This window comes from Macaca fascicularis, chromosome 18, assembly GCF_037993035.2.
Source record: "Macaca fascicularis isolate 582-1 chromosome 18, T2T-MFA8v1.1".
NCBI classification, from domain to species: Eukaryota; Metazoa; Chordata; class Mammalia; order Primates; family Cercopithecidae; genus Macaca; species Macaca fascicularis.
The window spans coordinates 75,605,484-75,630,520 of record NC_088392.1 but is presented as its reverse complement, the minus strand read 5'-3'; the positions used below and the strand labels follow the sequence as shown (position 1 = coordinate 75,630,520).

The window sequence follows — 25,037 nt, the reverse complement described above, 5'->3', positions numbered from 1 at the left end:
TGCCCTGTTCTTCTGCCCCAGGGCCTGGGGACCTCCCCTCCCCAGCAAACATCCCAGCAGCAGAACACATCCTTGGGCAGTGGGAGCCAGGACTGCAGTCTATTCTCTTACACTGACCGCTGTTCTCAAAGAAATCACCTTTTCCTCCTACCAGTCTCATCTCTTATTTATTTATTTATTTATTTATTTATTTAGACAGAGTCTCGCTGTATCACCCAGGCTGGAGTGCAGTGGCGCAATCTCAGCTCACTGCAACCTCTGCCTCCCAGGTTCAAGTGATTCTCCTGCCTCAGCCTCCGGAGTAGCTGGAATTATAGATGCGCGCCACCACACCTGGCTAATTTTTGTATTTTTAGTAAAGATGGGGTTTCACCATGTTGGTGAGGATGGTCTCAAACTCGTGACCTTGGGTGATCCACTTACCTTGGCCTCCCAAGGTGCTAGGATTACAGGCGTGAACCACCGTGCCCAGCCCATTCTCATCTCTTTTAGATTAAAAGTAGATGAAAAGTGAGTGACATGCAGGGGCTGCAGAATCAGCTTTGGGCCCACCCTCAGCAAGTTCTGCCCAGATGACCTCACACCACTTTCTAGAACACAGAGGCCATGGTGATGTATGGTTCTCAGCTTCAGGGCCTCACTTGAAATTCTTAGATAACATGGAAAGCCCATAATGTATGAAATTATACTATTATGATCTGAGGGAAATTCTTCATAGTGCAAATTCACAGAATGCAAATTCTTTACATCCTGGTATCATTGACTGATACGGGAAGTCAAGGAGTATCTGGCTGGAGTGCGAATCACCATGGCCATGTACAGTGTTGGACATCCACTGTGCAAAGGCTTTTCATGAACATCTGATCCTCTATAGACATTCAGTTCACAATCTGGAGTCACAGACATTATCTTCCAGGTGAGGAAACAGACACAGGGACATCATGTGACTTGCCCAAGGTTAACCAGCTTTTAAGTGGTAGAGGTGAGGTCAGACCTCAGAGCTATTCTGTCTCAAAGCTTGTTTTATCATATACCCTCTGGCTTGATAATTATTATGAAAATATCCCTTATGCTAGTGCTTGAGGCTGCTGTCACCTCAGTCTCCTGCTTCTTCCTCCAAAGCCCTGAGCAAATCAATCAAATCAGTAAATGTGTTCACGATGGCTTAGATTGACCTGACGTTAAACATAGCTCCTAAGCTTCGGGAGAGCATTCAAGGCCCTTAGGGCTTCACTGGGGAAGTAACAAATATCTGGGAGACAGAGAGCAGGGGAGGCTGTGGAACAGCAGGGACAAGTGTGCAGTGGAGGCCGTAAGTGGCAAGAGGGAAGTGACTGGAACTGAGGGTCGTGGTGGGTTGAGGAGGAGGAGGGCTTTGAGGTAATCATGGAAGCACAGACAGGAGTGCGTGGAGGAGCACAAGGAGGTGACTCCGGGCGGGATCTCCTAGCTCAGGTGCAGGTGGCTAGCAGGGACATAAGCAGGGATTGAGGAGGGCTGTGGCTCATTTTCCTGGAGCTTCCATAACAAAGCACCACCAGCTGGGTGCTTAAACAGCAGAAGCTGATTACCTCAGAGTCTGAGGCTAGAATTCCAAGGTCAAGGCGGCAGTAGGGCCATGCTCCTGCTGAAACCCATAGGGGCTTCTTCCTTGCTTCTCCCAGCTTCTGGTGTTGCCAGCAACCTTTGGCCTTCCTCGGTGTGCAGCTGCACCACTCCAGCCTCCGCCTGCATTGCCTTGTGTTTGGGTCTTTTCTCTTCTCATAGGAGCCCCAGTTGTTTGGGATCAGGGGCCTGCATACTTCAGTACGACCTCACCTAACCTTAACTAATCACATCTGCAACAGCCCTTTTTCCAACTAACGTCGCATTCTAAGGTATGGAGGCTAGGACTTTATCTCTTTTTGAGGGGAACACACTCAACTCTTGACCTGGAAAACCTTTGCTGGCTCCTCATAGCTTAGAGTTCAAGTCTAAGGACGAAGGGGCACTTGGGGTCGCTCAGTCTGTCCTCAGCCCTCTCTCCCTTCTTCCCGTTGGTCAATCTCCTACTCACTTTGCATCAAGCTTCCTGGCCTCCCAGGCCAGAAGCACACTATGGTCTTGGTGGGCACTGCCTCCTGTCCCCACACTCCCCACTCCTTCTGATGAGGAGCTCTTCATAGATCATGCTCACTATCACCTCCTTTTCTGTGCCTTGCTTTAGCCTTCACCTGGAGGAACAAGGAATTCTCCCACAGCATCTTCCTTAGAGCCCTGTCACAGCATTTACTGTGAGATACAGTTACCTGTTACCTAGCTGTGATCGCATTTTAACTCAGCCAATCACCCACTTTGGGCTTGGGACTCACTGAGTGATAGGCTTTTAGGATTGGAGGCTATGTTCCCAACCAGCCCCCCAGAACCACTGAACTCCTGATCTGGTTGAAGTAAAATGTTGCATTTGATGACTGGCCAAACAGTGTGGTATCTGAAAGAAGATATCATCTTCCCACATGGTAGGGGGCGAGTGCTTCCAGAGTGCAGGCCAGGTGTCCGCAGGGGACGTCTGCCAGGCAGGGCACCTGGGAGGAGAAATGATGGGGGTCACGGGTCTGGCTGTTTTGGGACAGCAGTAGGGTTGTGAGGAAGAGGGAAAAAGAAGGAAAAGAAGGAGGGGAAGGGAATTCTAGGCAGCTACCACTGAAAAGGAAGAGGAGCTGTTTTGCCCAAAACCTTAGAAGGACCCAAGGTGGGGCACAGGGTGTGGTGGGGGAGCAGGTTCTAAGTGTGCCCCATGGAATACAGAATAAGAAATTGATCTGGAGATAATGTTTCTTGGGGAGTGATAGATTATTACCAAAGACAGATGAAGTAGTAGAATCACTCTGGTTCCACGCAGGAAGCCATGCGTGGTTTCTCCCACTGCACAGATCAGCAGTGCCATCTATTGGGGCTTGGAGTAAACTGTGTGGTCTGGAACGCATGAAGACTGAATCCTCTTTCACGCCCAAACCCACAATTACTGCATTAGTATGTGTTCAGTATGACTTATTGCAGATTAGGATTAAACTGTAATGAGAAAGGACATTATGCATGGCTAGAATGCTTTTTCATTTATTTTTTTTTTATTTTTTATTTATTTTTTATTTTTTTTTTGAGACGAGTCTCGCTCTGTCACCCAGGCTGGAGTGCAGTGGCCGGATCTCGGCTCACAGCAAGCTCCGCCTCCCGGGTTCACGCCATTCTCCTGCCTCAGCCTCCCGAGTAGCTGGGACTACAGGCGCCCGCCACCACGCCCGGCTAGTTTTTTGTATTTTTTAGTAGAGACGGGGTTTCACCGTGTTAGCCAGGATGGTCTCGATCTCCTGACCTCGTGATCCGCCCGTCTCAGCCTCCCAAAGTGCTGGGATTACAGGCTTGAGCCACCGCGCCCGGCCACTTTTTCATTTAAAATGGTTGGGGGGGTGAAGGGAGAAAACTGTGTTCTTTAGCTCTGAACAACATTTTATCATTCAGAAATGAGAATTATGTGCCTCCCAGGCCTGAGGTCAGCACAGGCACCACCCTGCCCTCGTGGGATGCGGTGTGGACAGCTCAGAGCAGCTTGTGCACACTCCCATGTTGTAGAGAATCTCTTCATACGCGCATTCTGAGAGATGATAGGGAGAGACCTTTGAGTTTATGCAATTTCCCAGAACACTAAAAAGTCCATGTTTTTCTTTTTATTTTGAGTTAATGGTAAATGTTATCTCTGCCATCCCAGTGGCAGGCTCATTTTTGTTCCTCCCACCTCCCCTTGACTGTAGGTACTCCCCATGAGGGCGGTCCTCAGCCCTTGTCCCTCGAATCCCATGACTTCACCTGCCATGGACATGCTGATGATACATGTGTCTGCATCTGCTCCCCCAACACCCCATCTCTTGGCTTACTTCCAAATCCACCTGCCTAAATGCCTATCAGTCATCTCCATCCAGATGACCTGCAGGCACCTAAAACTCAACATATCCAAAGTCAGTTCAGTATCCCCCTTAAATCTGTCCTCTTACTTTCTTTTCCTTGGCCGAAGGCATAACGCCCACCAGGTTCCCCAAGCCAGAAATCCTGGAACCACTCATTCTTGACTCTTTTATCCCTTGAACCACAGCGGCTTCATCCGTAAGGCACAGTGGTGGGACTATGCAGAGTGCAATGGTTTACACAGATAATTCAGGAATCAAGAGTCCTTCAAACAGAAATGATAAAATAAAAACTAACACTTACATAGAGTGGTTTATGTGGCAGGCACTGCCCTAATAGTGATTTAACTACCATTCAAATGTATTGGTTCATTTATTCAATCAAATTCTCACTGCAACTCTGAGCTAAGTATGATTATTATTTGTTTTATAGATGAGGAAACTGAGGCACAGACCTGTTAAGAAACTTGATTAAAAGTTCACCGGGCCAGGCGCGGTGGCTCCTGTCTGTAATCCTAGCACTTCAGAGGCCGAGGCAGGCAGATCACTTGAGGTCAGGAGTTCGAGACCAGCCTGTCCAGCATGGTGAAACCCTGTCTCTACTCAAAACTATAAAAAAATTAGCCAAGTATGGTGGCACGCACCTGTAATCCCAGCTACTCCAGAGACTGAGGCAGGAGAATCACCTGAACCCAGGAGGCGGAGGTGTCAGTAAGCCAAGATCTTGCCGCTACACTCCAGTCTGGGCAACAGAGCGAGACTCCATCTTAAAAACAAACAAACAAAAAGTCCGTTGGCTAGTTGGGTAAAAATATATCATTGCTGCCTTTTAGGAGCTCATAACTGTAGAAGAGAATCAGACGGGCAGCAAACAGCCACCTGTGTGGAAGTGCTGTAATGGGGGCCTGTGGAAGGCTCCCCAAGGACAGGGATATACTCACATATGTCTGAGATGACACAGGGACCTGCACTGTGTTGAGAAGGATGAACATTAGTTTGAGTCTCCCGTTTCTCAATCCCAGTGTGTGGGATTTAACCCAAGCCTATCACATTTCATTCAAGCCTCATTAGGGGTGTGTCATTCATGGCAGGTTTATTATGTTGTAGGAACAACCCCCAAATCCAGGGACCTCATACACTAAAGGTTTGTTTTCATTGACACCACACATCAGTGCAGGTCAGCTGGGGCAGAGCTCAGTGCCATCTCTCGGGATCCTGGGCTGATGGAGGCTCCGGCTGGACACAATCGCTGCAGCAGTGATAAGGGAGTGTGGCGACTGACACACGGCCTCTTAGAACTTCCATCCGGAACCAACACAAGTAACTCCTGCCAGGTTTTGTTGGCCAAAAGAGTTGCCTGCCCACATGGGACATCAAAAGACATGAGGAATTAAAACCCTACCAGGTCCCTGAAGAAGGCAAAGTAGAGTATTTGTGAACTACCCTAATGGCTGCCATGGGGATGGGGAGTGGAAGTATATTCTCTGAACATGGGGCATTCGGGACTGGTGCCTGACTCAGGTGTGGAACCTAAGCAGCCTTGGCAGCAGGTGGGAGGAAGCTGTGCTGGGATGGGCCCACATTCCCATGGTGGCAGGACAGGGGGCAGTGATGCCAAGCATGGAGCTAAAAATAACTAGACTTGGCTAGGCGCAGTGGCTTATGCCTGTAATCCCAGCACTTTGGGAGGCAGGCAGATCACGAGGTCAGGAGATCAAGACCATCCTGGCTAACAAGGTGAAACCCCGTCTCTACTAAAAATACAAAAAAATTTAGCCAGGCATGGTGGTGGGCGCCTATAGTCCCAACTATTCGGGAGGCTGAGGCAGGAGAATGGCGTGAACCTGGGAGGCACAGTTTGCACTGAGCCAAGATCACACCACTGCACTCCAGCCTCAGTGACAGAGAGAGACTCCTTCCCAAAAAAAAATAAATAAATACATAAGAATAATACATAAATAAATAAATAAATAAATAAATAAATAACTAGACTTTCATAGCTCTTACTATGTGCCTGTCACTGCCTTAAGTGCTTTACATATATCAACTCACTTGACTCTCAAGCCTAAGGCCCTAATAATTGTAGAGTACAGAAGAATCCCTCTTCAGAATAATTCCTCTTGGAGGGTTTCTAGTATCTAACTTGTCTCTTCTTTTCCCTCTAACATCTCACCAGTATGTTGTGCAACATCCTGAATCCAAAGCAAAGCTGATAGACTGAGTAACCATATTCTTTTGTAACAGGGTATATTAGTTTGGTGGGAGCGGGAGGATATGACCCTTCCTCCAATTTCCATTTGGAATATGGCTTCAAGAGAGTGAAGTTGGCCAGTATCCTGTCTCCAGGACAAACATTTGTGCCCAGGGATTTGCACAGCGGCTAGAGAGACACCTAGCAAACAATTTGAGCTTATTAATCACTGGGGTTCACACATGAGTAAATTTGTTGAATGAATTTGTGTGGCCTCTGACAGAAGCCAGATTGTTGAAGGGATAGTGGAAACCCTAGAGAGAATGTGTAGTCAGCAACTGAGCATGAGGGTGGAGCTAGAGAAGCCTGGTTCGGGGTTCTAGGTGCAATGATACTCAAACTCAGCCACCCTGTTCATTTTCTGCTGCTAAAACAGAATATACAGGCCGGGTAATTTTATTTTTAAAAAGAGATCTATTTGGTTCACAGAAGCTGGGATGTCCAAGACTAAGAGCTGCATCTGGCGAGGGCCTCCTTGCTGCATCGTAAGATGGTAGAAGGGCATCATGTGGTGAGAGACCCTGGGAGAGAGGGAGAAAAAGTGGGCGGAACTCCCCAACTTATGAATCTCCCATTCCTGAGATAATGACATTAATTCCTTCATGAGAGCAGAGCCCTTATCACCTGATCATCTCTTTAAGGTCCCATTTCTTAATACTGTCACAATGGCAATTACATTTCAACATGAAGCTGGGCGCCGTGGCTCACACCTGTAGTCCCAGCATTTTGGGAGGCTGAGGCAGGTGGATCACGAGGTCAGGAGATCGAGACCATCCTGGTTAACATGGTAAAAGCCCGTCTCTACTAAAAATACAAAAAGTTAGCTGGGTGTGGTGGCACGCACCTGTAATCCCACCTACTCAGGAGGCTGAGGCAGGAGAATAGCTTGAACACAGGAGGCGGAGGTTGCAGTGAGCCAAGATCACGCTATTGCATTCCAGCCTGGGCAACAAAGCGAGAGTCTGTCTAAAAAAAAAAAAAATTCAACATGAGTTCTGGAGGGGACATTCAAACCATAGCATGTGGGAATTGAAAATGCTGTAACTCTTTGTAGGGAAACAGTGAGAGCTTCAGAGCTCCAGCTGTGGGGCAGCATGTTCATGGAACTGCCATGGGTTGGCCTCTCAGAAACAATGAGAGGGTTCTATCATCATTACCGTCATGACTAATACCTATAGAGCTTTGCACAGTCCAAAATGCTTTACATATGCTCACCACCACAACTGTAGCAAGTAGGTGCTATGGTTATATTTATCTTGTAGATGAAAACCCTGGGTGGGCGCGGTGGCTCACACCTATAATCCCAACAATTTGGGAGGCTGAGGTGGGCAGATCACCTGAGGTCAGGAGTTCAAGACCAGCCTAACCAACATGGAGAAACCCCATCTCTACTGAAAATACAAAACTAGCCCAGCGTGGTGGCGTATGCCTGTAATCCCAGCTACTCGGGAGGCTGAGACAGGAGAATGGCTTGAACCCAGGAGGCGAAGGTTGCAGTGAGCCAAGATTGCACTATTGCACTCCAGCCTGGGCAACAGGAGCAAAGCTCCATCGCGAACAAAACAAAATAAGACCAAAAAAACCAAAAAAGAAAACCCTAAGTCACAGGTCACACTGCTGATAAGTGGAAGAGTCAGATTTCAGTCCATTCACTGTGGTTCTAGGCATTGGAAAGCTGTGAATATTAGAAAGAAAAATTGAATGGAACTAAATGCTAAAAAGGAACAGACCACTTTAGTGTGTGCTGAGAATGTCCCTGTTTTCTTCACTGAGGGGTAGATGTCAAGTCTGGGCACAGGCTGAGGACTAGGACTGGCCTAGGCAGAGGAATTTGCTGAAGGAACAAAATAGAAGCAGAGTTTTCTATGGCCATATGAATGGGCTTAATGGGTTTAGACCTAGAGTGGAACCAAATGAATGTCAGGCTTTCCATTTCCTGAGTGCTAGACTAGAGGGTGAATCTACAGGATTAAGCTAGAAAGCAGTAGTAAAAATCTCTCACAATCTCACTTAGCTTGGGAGACAGATTCCACTTGGAGGAGGGGAATCCTGCAAAAAACATATAACAGACCTCTGTGGTCTTCCTCCCAAAAATCTGTAACCACAGTCTAATCATGAGAAAAACACCAGAACAATTCCAATAGATGGACATCCACAAAATACCTGACCAGGCTGGGCGTGGTGGCTCACGCCTGTAATCCTAGCACTTTGGGAGGCTGCGGCAGGCAGATCACAAGGTCAGGAGTTCAACACCAGTCTGGCCAACGTAGTGAAACCCTGTCTCTACTAAAAATACACAAAATTTAGCTGGGTGTGGTGGTGTGTGCCTGTAATCCCAGCTACTCAGGAGGCTGAGGCAGGAGAATCACGTGAACCCGGGAGGCGGAGGTTGCAGTGAGCCAGGATTGTGCCACCGCACTCCTGGGTGAGACTCCATCTCAAAAAAGAAAAAAAACAAACCTGACCAGCACTCCTCAAAACTGTGAAGGTCACCGAAAACAAGGAAAGTCTGAGAAACTGCCACAGCCAATAGCAGCATAAAGGGATATGACAAGTAAATGCAATGTGGTATCCTGAATGGGAACATAAAAAGGGCAGCAGGTAAAAACTCAAGAAATCAGAATAAATTACAGAATTTGTTAATGGTAATGGATCCACGTTGGTTCATTAATTGTAACAAATGTGACTTCCTAAAGTAATACATTAATGAGAGTGGAAACAGAGTAAGGTGCATATGGGAACTCTCTACTATCTTTTTAATTTTCTGTAAATCCAAAAATGTTAAAAATAAAGTTTTTATAAAATGTATTGTTCAAAAGGAACAATAATAATGAGGTTTATGAGCTTTATAACTATAAAAAGGGGAATATTTGGCTACAATGCCACAAAAAATAAGAAGGAATAAATGAGAATTTATTTGTTGTGAGATTCTCATATTGTTTGAGAAGTGGTAATGTAGAAGAAAAGATAGTCACAGATCAATATTTCTCACGAATATACCAGGTGGTATGGTTAAATTGACCATTGAAAACCAATTGATATAATTCATGCCATTAACAAAATAAAGGGGAAAAACTTATATGAGAATCTCAATAGATGAGAAAAATGATGTAATAAACTTCAACACTTTTTAATGATAGAAATTCAAAACAAGTGTAAAGGAACTTCTTAAATCAGATAAAATACATCTTGAAAATGCCTGGCTAATAATTGATTATTAAATTTTTAACATTTCCCTTGAATTTTCAAAATAAGAAAAGAGTGTCCCTTGTTAGAGTTTCTAGTCAACATTTTATTGATGGTCTTGGCTAATGTAATAAACCAAGAAAATTAAATTTTAAAAGTAAAGACTGGAGAAGAAGTAAATCTATCTTTATCTGCAAGTGTTAAGACTTGTATACAAAGAAAATACTAGCAACAAATAATTGGAAAACAAGTTTAAAAGCAATGCCATTTATGCTAGTATCAAAAAGTTAAATAGATAGTAATAAATCAACAACAATGTTCTAGATCTTTACACTAAAACTTTACACTGAAAACAAATGTTCCGAGAGAAATTTTAAAATACTTAAATAAACGGAGTGACATACCGTATTTATGGATCAGAAAATTTAATACTGATAAGATGTCAGTTCCCCGAAGTTGATGTGTAGATTCAATGCAATCCAATCATAATCCCAAAAGGATTTTGTGGAAGTTGGCAAGCTTTTCTAAAATGTGTATGGAAATGCCAAGGACCTAGAGTAATCAAGAAGAGAAAAACAAATTTAGGGGACATACACTACTAGACTTTAAGAATTACTATAATGTTAATTAATCAACGTGAGATATTGATGCAAAGAAGATGCAATTGACCCACAAGGAAGAAAACACTTTAGAAATATATCCAAAACGCAATCACTTGATTTACAACAAAGGCAACACTGTAGTTTAGTGGGGGAAAGAGTCTTTTCTATAAATGTTGTAGCAATTGGATATCTCTAACATCTCTATCTGTATCTGCATTTGTGTCTACATCTATAATGAATCATGACCTCTTACATCATTTACAAATATGCAATAGATCCTGGACCTAAATGTGAAAAGTGAAGTAGTAAAGCTTCTAGAATAGAACTGAAGAGCATGTTTAGGATCTTGAGGTAAGAAAATATTTTCTAGCTCTTTTACCAAGGACCTGCCAACATGAGTTGCGTTTGCACCAAAACTGTGAAGAAGATGGCCCGGGTCATCACAGAAAAGTACAACACGTGCCTGGGCAACGACTTCCACAAGAACTAGCGCGTGTGTGAAGGGGTCACCATTATCCCCAGCAAGTAGCTCCACAACAAGATGGCAGGCTAAGTCACGCACCTGAAGAAGCGGATTCCGAGGGGCCCAGTGAGAGGTATCTCCATCAAGCTGCAGGAGGAGGAGAGAGAAAGGAGAGACAGTTACGTTCCCGAGGTCTCAGCCCTGGATAGGAGATCATTGAAGTAGATCCTGACACTAAGGAAATGCTGAAGCTTTTGGACTTCGGCAGTCTGTCCAACCTGCAGGTCACTCAGCCTACAGTTGGCATGAATTTCAAAATGCCTCGGGGAGTATTTGAATCTTTCTGCGATGTTGTAATATTTTCAATAAACCTGGGACAACAGCCTTAAAAAAAGGAAAACATTTTCTGATATATGTCTATATACATTCTACATATAGAATATATATAATAAAGGCTGGGCGTGGTGGCTTATGCCTGTAATCCTAGTACTTTGGGAGGCTGAGACAGGTGGATTACCTGCATTCAGGAGTTTGAGACCAGCCTGGCCAACATGGGGAAACTCCGTCTCTACTAAAAATACAAAAATTAGCCGGGCATGGTGGCACATGCCTGTAATGCCAGCTACTCAGCTATATATATATATATATATGTACACACACACACATACACACACACATACTCAAGCAGAGGATTTACACAAAAATAAAGAACTTTCATAAATCAATAAGTAAAAGACAAAGGAGGGCATCCAAAAATCAATACATGCCTGAATAGGTGCATGTATTACTCATCAGGAAAATGAAACTAAAATCAAAATGTTTTACATACTCACAGGAAAAGCTAAAATTAAAATACCTAATAATACGAAATAGTGGTGAAGATATAGAGAAACTGGAACTCTCTCATGTGACTGGTCTCGTATAAATTGGAAAACTATTTGACAGTATCTCCCACAATTAAACACGCACCTGCTTTATGACCCAGCAATTCCACTCCTAGGTATATACCCATGAAAAATAAGTGCCTATGTCCATAGAAAGATATGTATAATAATATTCATAGTAACTCTATTCATAATAGCAGTAAACTAGAAATAACCCATATGTCCATCAGTAGGAGAATGAACAAATGAATTATGGATATTCATACAGTAGAAAGCTACTCAGCAATAAAAAAGAATAAATTACTTTTATATTTAACATGAATCACAGACATTATGTTGAATGAAAGAAACCAGAAGTAGCCGGGTGTGGTGATTCACAGGCCGAGGAGGGTGGGTCACGAGGTCAGGAGTTCGAGACCAGCCTTACCAACATGGTGACACCTTGTCTCTACTAAAAATGCAAAAATTCACTGGGCATGGTGGCACATGCCTGTAATCCCAGCTACTCAGGAGGCTGAGGCAGAAGAATCGCTTGAACCCGGGAGGCGGAGGTTGCAGTAAGCCAAGACCGCACCACTGCACTCCAGCCTGGGTGACAGAGAGACTTTGTCCCAAAAAGAAAAAAAAAGAAAAGAAAACAGAAGTAATATATGATCTTACTTATATGAATTCAAGAACAGGCAAAATTAATTCCTAGTAATGGATGTCAGAATAGCAGTCACATCTGTTGGGGAAGGTCCTGACTGGGAAAGTATTGAGAACTTCTGGGGTATGGGAAATGTATATTTCGACTGGGTTATAGTTATACAGGTGTAAGTATGTAAAAATGCAGAACTATGCACTTAAGATATAATCCCTTATTTGTTTTAATGTATATAATTTATGTTTCAAAAAATAAGTATGTGTATGCTTCACAAAGTTGGCAAGGTTATTCTCTCCTCACCCCTCAATATCCCCAAAACCACACAGCCCAGAAGTTTACAGAGGGAAATTCCACCACTCTACAAAGAACAATATCTTTTTTTTTTTTTTTTTGAGACGAAGTCTCGCTCTGTTGCCCAGGCTGGAGTGTGACGGCACGATCTCAGCTCACTACAACCTCTGCCTCCCAGGTTCAAACGATTCTCCTGTCTCAGCCTCCTGAGTAGCTGGGATTACAGGCGTGAGCCACCATGCCCGGCTAATTTTTGTATTTTGAGTAGAAACAGGGTTTCACCATGTTGGCCAGGCTAGTCTCGAACTCCCAACCTCAAGTGATCCACCCGCCTCGACTTCCCAAAGTGCGTGAGCCACCACGCCAGGCCCAAAGAACAATATCTGCTATGTTATTTAAACAATTTCAAGACTAGACAAGAACAGCTTCCAGATGTGTGATGACAGCCCAATAAAACTGAAGACCAATCTTACATATGAATATTAAAGCCAAAGGAGCTAAGTAAAGAATAAAGAATTATGGTAAATAATTCAGAATGCCATGACCAAGTGGTGGTTATGCCAGAAATGCAAAAAAAAATATATATATATATATTAGAAAATACATTAGTATATTTCACCATAATAATAGATAAAATGAGAAAAAACATATGCTATCTCTCTAGAGCAGCACGTCCAATAGGAAGATAAAGGGAGCCATGTGGGTAATTTTAGATATTCTAGAGGCCGTATTTCAAATAAAGTAAAGAGAAACAGACAAAACAAATTTTAATGATATTTTATTTAACCCAATATATCTAAAATGTACTGTCCCAGCTCACTGCAATTCAGACATAAAATTTTCATTGGAAAAGCTTGATCTGCATTAAGATTTAATGAAGTTTATGATACAAAAAAGTAGATGTATATATCCAAGTTGCAAACGTACTCGAGTTTTTCAATAACTGAATTATCAGTCTTAAAACTTAGTTTAATTAAAATTAAATTAAAAATTCAGTTCCTCAGTCACACTAGCCAAATTGCAAGTGTTCGCAAGCCAGCCACAGGAGGTAATGGTTACCTTATTGAACAGCACACTTCTAGATGATGAAAAAGAATCTGAAAAAATCAGCATATGTCCTTGAGTTTAAAATCTAGGTCCATCTCTCTGGGGTTTCAAGCAGTTCTTTTTAGAGGCAACCAATGTTAACTGAAAGAAACCCTGAGGGAGACATCACTTGTACACTCCTTTTTCCCTTTGGAGTTTGTATTAAGTTCATCATCTCACATGAAGACAAAATAAAACTAATCACTTAAAAATTTTTTTCGCTGGGTGTGGTGGCTCACGCCTGTAATCCCAGCACTTTGGGAGGCTGAGGTGGGCACATCATGAGGTCAAGAGATCGAGACCATCCTGGCCAACATGGTGAAACCCTGTCTCTACTAAAAATACAAAAATTAGCTGGGCGTGGTGTTGGGCGCCTGTAGTCCCAGCTACTCGGGAGGCTGAGGCAGGAGAATTGCTCGACCTAGGAGGTGGAGGTTGCAGTGAGCCGCGATTGTGAGTGAGACTCCCTCTCAAAAAAAAAAAAGGTTCACAGAAAATTCTAACAATACTTTTCATGAGTGTAAACATCTTGGTGAAGAATTTACTCTAGTGAGTGCAAATGTCTATGAGGTTTTTTTACGGGGGTGATAAAAATGTTTTAACATTACTGTAGCAATGGTTGCATAACTAGTAAATTTACTATTAAAAGTCATTGAGTTGTACTCTTAAAAAATAAATGGATTTAATTGTATATAAATTATATCTCAATAAAGCTTTTAACATAAGTTTACTTCATATATAGATTCATGTAGATATAGCTATAACACATAGCTAGAAACATAGAATCAAATACAGATACAGAGAGAAAATAACACAGAGGTAATAACAAAAATAACTTCCTGATTATCTACTATATATTAGGTACTTAAGGATGTTATATTTAATGATAACGACTTTTCCAGACAGGCATTAGGGATCCCATTTTACAGATTAAAAAAACTGCAGTTCAGAGATGTTGAGTGGAACTGACAGTAAGGGGGAGGGTGGGGATCTGAGCTTGGGCCATCCAAGGCCTGTTCTGGGTCCACTTTATTGCCTCTATTATGAGAATATCCCCAAGTAATCCAGCCTGGGAAGCCAGAGTACCAGAGCTTCCTAGTATTCTATCCTGGGATGCAAGTCAAGGAACCATGGCTGATAACCTGAAAGGAGGAGAAAGAGGGGAGATTTAGATAGTTCGAGCCTCGGTGTGAGTCAGTGGACAAACGTCCCTTCTAGAAACAGTGTCAAGTTCTGAGGAATGCCTGCCCTCCCCCTCCGTACGCAGCCCGGGACTCCTGCTCCCTCCTGTGCCTCAGTCTCCTGATTTGGGTCTTCCTCTCACTCCCATGCCACACCCAATATGTTCATTCCAACCCAGCCTTGCAATGAAGCCCTCCAGCCACCACTGCTACCTAAAGTCATCCCAGAGTTTACAGTTCCGATAGAACTGCAGCAAGGTCAGGACATCGGGAACTACCACCAGAGCAAGTTCTCCAAAACTGTTCCCTTTTAAAGGGTTAAGGGTAATATGTACAGGTGATGATTGCTTTTTACAAAGTTCAAAAGAACCTGGAGGAAGCAGTGTAAAAGCAGGAGCTGGAGGTTTTTTGAGAAGATGTGGTAAAAGGAGTCAACAGCACCACAAAGCCCTGCTGGGGTCCAGCCCACGCCTCCAGAAATCAGAGCCACACTGCGCCCCTGGCTGTAGTCTTGATAAAGTTTGCCTTGTTATCTTGAAAGAGAAAGACTTTGGGTTAGTTTGCTTTGCTTTGCTTTGCTTTGCTGAGGCTTTTATCAAAAGATAAGGCAAGCCGACTTGTGTGGAGGTTGTAGGGATCACCACTGCTAACACTGATAGGTTCAGGACAGGCGGACTGCTTCCCCTGACGGCTTCCTTTAGCTAGAAATCAGGGAGCAGGAAAATGAACAGATTTGAGGACATGTCCATTTCCTCTTCCTCCCTCTTCCTCTCTCTGCTCAGAAATGAGCAGGCTGTGCAGTAACAGTCTCAGAAGATGGAGAAATTGTCCCAGGTGGGGCCCGGAACTGGCTCTGTGATGCAAACTAGGAATTGTGAGGTCTATTTCTTTGCCCCTTTGGAACACTTGGGAGGCCCCCGAAAGAGCACCACGTTAGTGCCCTCGAGCCACCTACCACCCTTCTGCCATTCGCTTTCCCTTGTTCTGTTACCTGTCTTCATGATTTGCTCCCTTGCAAAGTATCTATTTAGTAGTCAGATGTGAGTTAATTTAATTAAATCCTAGGAAGTGATGGAGATGGAGTTCTTCAATGGCTTCTTTTCTGGCACAAAACTAAATGCCCCAAACACTCAGGGAAACACGGTAGTTAAAGTGGTATCTCTCTTGCTTACAGTTTAATCATTTCTTTTTTTTTCCTTGCCTAACATTAAATAGTACTTTGATTAAAGGTCACCCTTACACCTGAATAAAGAAAACTGCTTACATTTCCCAAGTATGTTTACATTTCATTTCACGTCAGCAAGTAATCAGGTCCTTTCTTCATGTGACACCCCCTAACTTTCTAACTAAATGACTGACGTTTTTATCCAAAACTTAGCCTTGGGAATGGGGAGAAGAAACAACGTGTTCATCAATGTGTTGGTTCTTTTTGCTTGACACACCATCACTAAAAAGTTACTGATACATAACTCAAACTTCCTACTAGTCTGTCCTGGAAACCATAAAGTCTACACCCCAGTGGATAGCTCAATTGCACTCTTGTATTTAATGTTAAGGGGTGTCTTAATCTGTTTCTGTTTCTTGTAATAGAAAACCTGAAACTGGGTAATTGATAAAGAAGACAAATTCATGCCTTATAGTTATGGAGGCTGAGAAGTCCAAGGTCAAGGACATCTGGTGGAGACTGTCTGCGGAGTCCCAAGGTGGGGCAGGGCAATCACCGCTTAAAACCCCACCTCTCAGCCGGGCACGGTGGCTCACACCTGTAATCCCACACTTCGGGAGGCTGAGGTGGGCAGATCACGAGGTCAGGAGATTGAGACCATCCTAGTCAACATGGTGAAACCCTGTCTCTACTAAAAATACAAAAATTAGCTGGGTGTGGTGGCACATGCCTGTAGTCTCAGCTACTCGGGAGACTGAGTCAGGAGAATCGCTTCAACCCAGGAGGCAGAGGTTGCAGTGAGCCGAGATTACACCACTGCACTCCAGCCTGGTGACAGAACAAGACTCTGTCAAAAAAACAAAACAAAACAAAACAAAACAAAAACCACCTCTCAATAATGGGAATTTGAGGGCCCGGGTGTGGTGGCTCATCCTGTAATCCCAACACTTTGGGAGGTTGAGGAGACTGGATCACCCGAGGTCAGGAGTTTGAGAGCAGCCTGGCCAACATAGTGAAACCCCATCTCTACTAAAAATACAAAAATTAGCTAGGCATGGTGGTGGTGGGCACCTGTAATTCCAGCTACTTGGGAGGCTTAGGCAGGAGAATCGCGTGAACCCAGGAGGTGGAGGTTGCAGTGAACTGAGATTGCGCCATTGCACTCCAGCCTGGGTGACAAGAGCGAAACTCCATCTCAATAATGATAACAATAATAATGGAACTTTGGGGATTAAATTTCAACATGAGTTTTACGTGGGACAAATAATTGCACCACAGGTGGGAGAGAACAGCAAGCAACGGTTAAACATTTAAATTAAATCTTCAGGACTGCCTGTTCATCTGGTCATTCTCCACCTGCCCCCAGCTTCCTTCTCTGTCCTCCTCTGCCTGCTCCCTGCCCCAGGAGGATCCCCATGAATGCCTCACCCAGGCTCCCTGTCCAGCTTGCATCTGGTGGATTCAGCCTGCAGAGACACCAGCAAGAGATAGAGGAGTGAGGAACAGAGAGCGGTCAGGGTTACATCTTCCTGGCTCCCTCCCTGCTGTGGTACCCTGTTGTTAGCTCTGTCCTCCCATGATTACACCGCCTTTATAAAGATGGATATGGTTTCACCAGATGAAATTAGTAGTAGGGGCTTTCCAAGTAAAGAAAAAATAGGCTAGAAAGGAAAAATATATTTGGAACAAACCAGAAGCTCCGTTGGGCTAGAAGTCATCATAGGCACAGAGGGACTCTGGGAACAGACACCAAAGGTGTGTCAGGCCTCGTTGCAGGGGGTCAGAGCCAGGCAGGAGAGTTTCAACTTACCTGGAAGGCTGAGGTTGGGGGTAATTCTGTGAGATGCACCTGGCAACAGTTTACAGGAGAGACTGAAAGAGATACCAGACACAGGATGTCAAAGAAGTTAATGGGGCCAGGTGCAGTAGCTCATGCCTGTAATCCCAGCACTTTGGGAGGCCAAGGTGGGCAGATCACCTGAGGTCAGGAGTTCGAGACTAGTCTGGCCAACATGGTGAAACCCTGTCTCCACTAAAAATACAAAAGTTAGCAGGGTGTGTGTGGAGGCATGCACCTGTAATCCCAGCTACTCGGGAGGCTGAGGCAGAAGAATCGCTTGAACGCAGGAGGCAGAGGTTGCAGTGAGCAGAGATCACTCCATTGCACTCCAGCCTGAGCGACAAAAGTGAAACTGTGTCTCAAAAAAAAAAAAAAAGAAAGACAAGAAAAGTTACTGTCTTGAGCAGAAAGACTGAAGGGTGGGTGTTGAGAGGAGATGGAATGGGGTTAGAGGAAGACCCTTGGACAAGTCCTATATTTAGGGACGGGATAATGTCATAGAGCTATGGCAGAGACTGCTATTTGCCTACCTGGCAATTATTCACCTTGAAATTATTGCTTAGGTAAGGAACTTTGATTTTATTTCGTGTGAATAAATCCCCCACCTAACAAATTACATTGCCCAGCTTCCCTTGATGCCAGGCCAGGGCACATGCTGGCCAAAGAGATGTAAGTAAAAATGTGGAACTTGGAAATAAATTAACTTAGCAGAAGCTGAATCTGGAAGTCACGCCTTTTTCGTTCTTTTCCTGCTTGTTGCCCCGAATGCAGACGTGGTGGTTGAAGCTCCAGCAGTCACACTGGGCCCTGAGTGATATTCAGGTGAAGCCTCTAAGCGAGAATGATGGAGCAGAAAGAACGAAATACCCTGGGTTCCCGAAGATTTTCTGGAAAGTCCTTATCAGTCCTGGACTAGCCACCTATGGAGCTTTTCTGTGTGAGAAAACAAACACCTGTGTGTTTAAGCCATGATTGTATTGGATTTTCTTTTATATGCAGTTGAATGTTATATGAACTGATATAAAAGTGAACAGAGTCAATGGCAAAGAAAAGAGAGGCCAGAAGGTGAACTTGTCAATTGCAACCAGGGCCAGGGAATTAGAGCTTGCTGGAGGTTAAAAGACACGCAATAAGGAGGAAGGTATTTCTGATACATGTGACTGAATGGCGATCAAGGTGATGTCCTCAAATCCACCTTCCTTTAAAAACCCCTTGTTCCTACAAGATCAAATTGAAGTGCATCGGTCCCCACCCCATCTGCCTCACCTACCATGGGAAGTCTGTGCCTGCCGCCATCTCCAGAGCGTCTCCTGGAGGGTTCCACCATGGTCCCTGCTCACTTCTTGTTCAGAATCCCTGGCCTGAGGACCTCTCAGGGGCCAGGCAGCAATTTGCCCCTTTCTTCTTCTTCACCTCCTCACTCTGAATTCACCTCCTGCCTCATCCCACAGAGCTTCTCTAACACAAGGCGATTTCAGCGGAGTGAGGTTTTGAAGTGACTCACCTCCTGCCTTATCCCACGGGACTTCTCTAACACAAGGCGATTTCAGCGGAGTGAGGTTTTGAAGTGCAACAGAACACACCCCTGTTGTACAATTTCTCCACCTACAACTACAAAGAAATCACATTCGTGTGTGTGTGTGTGTGTGTGTGTAGTAGAGACAGGGTTTCACCATGCTGGCCAGGCTGGTCTCGAACTCCTGACCTCCAGTGATCCATCAGCTTCAGCCTCCCAAAGTGCTGGGATCACAGGCATGAGGCACCGCGCCTGGACAAGAAACCACGTTCTACACCAGTTCCCTCATGGCCCGACCTCCCGTCGTTTTGCTTGAACCTCTCTCCCTGCCAAGACCCCGTCCTCTCCTCTGTCGACTCTCCCGTCCAGTCCAGGCCATCTCACAACCTCATCTTCCCAGCTTCTCTATTAGGGAAAAATTTAAGGGTTGCATCGTTACTTTAAAAAATATTATCATGAGCAGGGAAATTTGGTTTTCTTTGTTGTAACTCTGGCCTGTGCAGATTACCTGCGGGAGAACTCATCACAGCCAAAGGGCTCCTATGGTGTTTTACAAAACAAAAGGGACCTGAATCCCAAATCTCCATCCTGGCAACATGAAAGAACAGGCTAAAGCTTTGAAATGAAGGTTTCTTTTAACTGGAGTCAGATCTCAGACTTGGGCAGTTTCACTCTCCCTCTAAGTGGAAGCAGTCAGCGGAACATTGTTGTTTTCATATGACCAGAGCAGGGGCCCAGGACTCGTGATTCCCATTTCTCTTCCTGATACACATGACAAAGTGTTAATATTGCTTAGACAGTAAACCCTTGCACATTAATAATTAATTAATATCCTCATAGAAAAGTAGCCATACAAGTTATTCAAAAAAGAAAACATACATATGGGCAATTACTTAATTACTTAATTATTATTTTATTTATTTCTTTATTTATTTTTGAGATGGAGTTTCACCCCTGTTGCCCAGGCTGGAGTGCAATGGCATGATCTTGGCTCACTGCAACCTCTGCCTCCCAGGTTCAAGTGATTCTCCTGCCTCAGCCTCCTGAGTAGCTGGGATTACAGGCGTGCGCCACCACGTCTGGCTAATTTTTTGTATTTTTAGTAGAAACGGGGTTTCACCATGTTGGCCAGGCTGCCTTCGAACTCCTGACCTCAGGTGATCCGCCTGCCTCAGCCTCCCAAAGTGCTGGGACTACAGTCATGAGCCACCATGCCTGGCCCAATTATTATTATTTTGAGAGGGAGTTTCATTCTTGCTGCCCAGGCTAGAGTGTAATGGCAAGATCTCGGCTCACTGCAACCTCTGCCTCCTGGGTTCAAGCCATTCTCCTGCCTCAGCCTCCCCAGTACCTGGGATTACAGGCATGTGCCACCCCGCCTATCTAATTTTTTGTATTTTTTGTAGAGAGGGGGTTTCACTATGTTGGCCAGGCTGGTCTCAAACTCCTGACCTCAGGTGATCCACCCGCCTCAGCCTCCCAAGGTGCTGCAATTACAGGCGTGAGCCACCACGCCTGACTGAATTTATTACTTAACACCTCTTAGCATTATGCAATACAAAATGCAAATGTAATAACTATGTATACTTTTTATTACAATGTTAGCAAAGGCAACACTTTATTATAATGTTGACAATATGTCAATGTGGGTGAGAGTGGAGAGGAAGTAGCTGTTCTCATACACTGGTAGTGCACATTCTTATTTTGGCTTGTCTCCACCTGCCTCCCAGGCCTTTGGGGGCTTGCAAAAGCTCCAGATACCACAAGAGTAGCTTTATTTCGGCTGGGCACGGTGGCTCAAGCCTGTAATCCCAGCACTTTGGGAGGCCGAGGCGGGCGGATCACAAAGTCAGGAGATCGAGACCACAGTGAAACCCCGTCTCTACTAAAAATACAAAAAATTAGCCGGGCGCGGTGGCGGGCGCCTGTAGTCCCAGCTACTCAGGAGGCTGAGGCAGGAGAATGGCGGGAACCCGGGAGGCGGAGCTTGCAGTGAGCCGAGATCGCGCCACTGCACTCCAGCCTGGGCAACAGCGTGAGACTCCGTCTCAAAAAAAAAAAAAAAAAAGAGTAGCTTTATTTCTTAGCACTGCAGCTCATCTTGGCTTCCCCTCTGAAGGCCAGCCTCTGGCATGTGGATCTAGCTTCCCTAGCAGTTGCCCTCTACCTGCAAGGAAAGGGAAGTTAATACCCCATGGTCAATGGGAGGCAACAGCTGGCAATTTCTCCCCCTCATTTTTTCCAACAGACTGTTCCAAGGCACAGTGGTTCCTTATGACATTTCCAGAAACACTCTCATTGCAAAGCAACTGAGGTTTTGCAAGAAGCTATGACCAGCTGTGTAAAACATTTCTTTAATTTGCTCTCTTTCCTTCTTATTTCCTTTTTTCCCTCTTTCTTGCTCTCTCAAGACAGCAAACCCCCAATAGACTATTCACATGTAAGCTATGTATCAGACTCAGTTTTCTAAGACACTGGAAAGATGGTAAAGTAGTATAACTTTTTTGGAGGACAGTTTGGCAAAACACATCAAATTGTAAAAGAATGTATGTACTTTTTACTGTGGTAAAATATAAATAACATACAATCTACCATTGTAACTGTTTTAAGTGTATAGTGCAGTGGCATTAAGTACGTTCACACCGTCGTGCAGTCATCACCGCCATCCAGAGCTTTTTCATCACTGCAAACTGAAACTCTGTACCCATTAAACAATAGCTCCCCTTTCTTCCTTCCCTCTAGCCCCTGGTAAGCACCAGTCTACTTCCTGTCTCTAGGAATCTGACCACTCCAGGTGCCTCAGATAAGTGAAACCACACAGTATTTGTCCTGCTGTGTCTGGCTTACTTCACTTGGCATTCTGTCTTTAAAGTTCATCCATGTTGTACCATAACGTGTCAGAATTCCCTTCCTCCTTCGTAAGTCTGAATAATATTCGATTATGTATATATGTGTGTGTGTGTGTGTGTGTGCGCGCGCACTACAATTTGTTTTTGTTTTTGAGATGGAGTTTCCCTCTTATTGCCCAGGCTGGAGTGCAATGGCACAATCTCGACTCACTGCAACCTCTGCCTCCCGAGTTCTGTCTATCACATTAAGCATTCTCACCCTGCAGAGAGAAAGAGAGAGAGAAGAGATGGCCAAAAGAGTAATCCTCGGGGCCCTCTTCCTTGTGGTTGAAAACAGAACATGTTTACCACTCCTGGGATTACGTTATGCTATATGTCAAAGAGAGAATCTGTGAGTGGACCTAATCTAACCACACAAACCCTTTAAGCTTAGAAAGCTTTCTCAGGCTGGCGGTAGAAGGAAAGTCAAAGAGATTTGAAGTGTAAGCACAGCTCACTGTTGACGGCTTGAAGATAGAAGAGATCACATGTGAGGAGGACCAGAGCGTGGCTTCTAGGAGCTGAGAGCAGTCCCAAGACAACAGTTAGCATGGAAATGGGGACTTTCACCCCGCAGCCATGTGGAACTGAGTTTTTCCAGTGAGCTGAATGAGGCTGAACGCAGATTCTCCCCCTTCTCAAAGAGAAGAACCCAGCCTTTGAGACCCTAAGCAGGGAACCCAAATGAGCTCACCTAAACTTCTGACCTTATTAACTGTGAGTTAATAAATGAGTGTCCTTTTAAGCTGCTGGTTTGTGACAATTTGTTACACACAACAGAATACGAATACAATGACCTATTTATCCTATCGCTATTTAAACAGCACTAGCTACTGGGATTCCACTGAGCCTGTTTTCTCATCTATAAAACAGGAACACTAACACTAGATGGGTTAAATGAGAGAATGAATGTAGAAAAAAACTTTGTAGATTGTAAAGTGTTAAAGAAAATTGTGAACTATTCTTGTTACCATTACTGAGCATGTACTTGAACTGGGCCCAGTTGGTGGCCTGGTGTCATCATTTATTACCCATTAAGAGTGGGCAGGCCGGGCGCGGTGGCTCACGCCTGTAATCTCAGCACTTTGGGAGGCCGAGACGGGCGGATCACGAGGTCAGGAGATCGAGACCATCCTGGCTAACACAATGAAACCCCGTCTCTACTAAAAATACAAAAAAAATTAGCCGGGCGAGGTGGCAGGCGCCTGTAGTCCCAGCTACTCGGGAGGCTGAGGCAGGAGAATGGCGTAAACCCGGGAGGCGGAGCTTGCAGTGAGCCGAGATAGCGCCACTGCACTCCAGTCTGGGCGACAGAGCGAGACTCCGTCTCAAAAAAAAAAAAAAAAAAAAAAGAAAACAGCCTTGCCCATAACTTACTGTGGCCTGGAGTCATGACACCAACTTATTGTGACCAATTACAAAAGAGGCCAAACCGCATTCTTCTTAGAAGGTCTATTCAGTTAATAAATGGCACTTAACTGATGGTTTTCTTCATATAACCTCTAACAAGAACTCCTAAGTTGCACTGATTATGCCCCAAGCGGTAAGGGACCGATGGTAATTCAGATGAGCACCTCTGAAAAGATTTATCAGTTTTCTGTCCCATTCCGGACAGATGTTTTGGAAAACCTTGAGGAAAGACTGAAATTCCCCACCAGTCTGAGACTGTGTGCTAGTTTTTACAACATTAACTAGAAAAAACAAGAATCCCAACATGGCACCCAATAGTCTTCCACAGAGAAAATCATTGACCAAATGAGCACTGGGAGTCGTTGCTGTAGATAGATGCTCCTTAAAGGCACCTCCAGGCCAAAAAAAAAAGAAAAAAAGACATTGCTGAGTCCATTCCGGAAAAGAATGGGCAGCAAGCCTCAACAACGCTCCCCAATTCCATGGAATTTCAGTGCCTTGAAAGCCTTATAAGTGCTGGTAAATGTGTCATGATGCCTGTGGCCTTGAAGCAATGTCTGAACTCCTTCCAGTGGAGTGAAAATTGCTTCTGTTGTCCCTGCAAGCACTGCTGCCACGACACAGGTTGCAAACTCTAGAGCACTGACACACTTGTGGAGAAGGCAGGATAAATCCTCCTACAGATCAACATAAGTGCAAGTCTAGTTATCTTTTACATCAATGAGGGAAGGATTCCAGGATACAAGTTTCGAAATCCATCCCTTCTCAACTGAAGTATTGCATCCCGGGTTTTGATGGCATACAGCTGTTGTTGAAAGAGGACCTTCTGAATGGGAAATGTGATTACTACGTGTTGAAGGCTGCACAGCAGCCACACAAGTCATGCTTCATTTCATCAACATTTATAATATGAGGCGATATATCTTGTTTCGAAGATGTTAGTATTGGTGGCCTCTTTTCATGAGCTTCCGAATCCATCATGTTGCTTAAAATCTTTCTGGGGCTGGGCACGGTGGCTCATGTCTGTAATCCCAGCACTTTGGGAGGCTGAGGTGGGTGGATTGCATGAGGTCAGGAGTTTGAGACCAGTCTGGCCAACATGGTGAAACCTTGTCTCTACTAAAAATACAACAAAATTAGCCAGGTGTGGTGGGGAGCACCTGTAATCCTAGCTACTTGGGAGGCTGAGGCAGGGGAATTGCTTGAACCAGGAAGGTGGAGGTTGCAGTGAGCCAAGATCGCGCCACTGCACTCCAGCCTGGATGACAGAGTGAGACTCCGTCTCAGAAAAAAAAAAAATTGTTTGGTGCAGTGGTTCACGCCTGTAATCCCAGCACTTTGGGAGGCTGAGGCGGGCAGATCACATGAGGCCAGGACCTTGAGACCAGCCTGACCAACATGGAGAAACCCTGTCTCTACTAAAAATATAAAATTAGCCAGGTGTGGTGACGCATGCCTGTAATCCCAGCTACTCCGGAGGCTAAGGCAGGAGAATCGCTTGAATCTGGGAGGCGGAGGTTGCGGTGAGCCGAGATCGCGCCACTGCACTCCAGCCTGGGCAAGAGCAAAACTCTGTTTCAAAAAAAAAAAAAAAAAAAAAAAAGATCTTTCTTTTTCATGAAGGGCTTTTTTTTTTTTTAACCTGTAACACCATCTGAGCCTAGAGTTTTGCAGGATGATAGCTGTTTGATAA

The 25,037-nt window shown here is 44.6% G+C and overlaps 2 pseudogenes; one reads left to right on the top strand and one right to left on the bottom strand.

Annotated features, from left to right (window-relative positions):
• Positions 1-10,371: 10,371 nt before the first annotated feature.
• LOC135968200 (small ribosomal subunit protein eS17-like) lies at positions 10,372-10,901 on the top strand (annotated as a pseudogene).
• Positions 10,902-23,425: 12,524 nt separating this feature from the next.
• On the bottom strand, positions 23,426-24,782 carry LOC102146628 (mitochondrial nicotinamide adenine dinucleotide transporter SLC25A51-like; annotated as a pseudogene).
• Between the last annotated feature and the right edge of the window lie 255 nt (positions 24,783-25,037).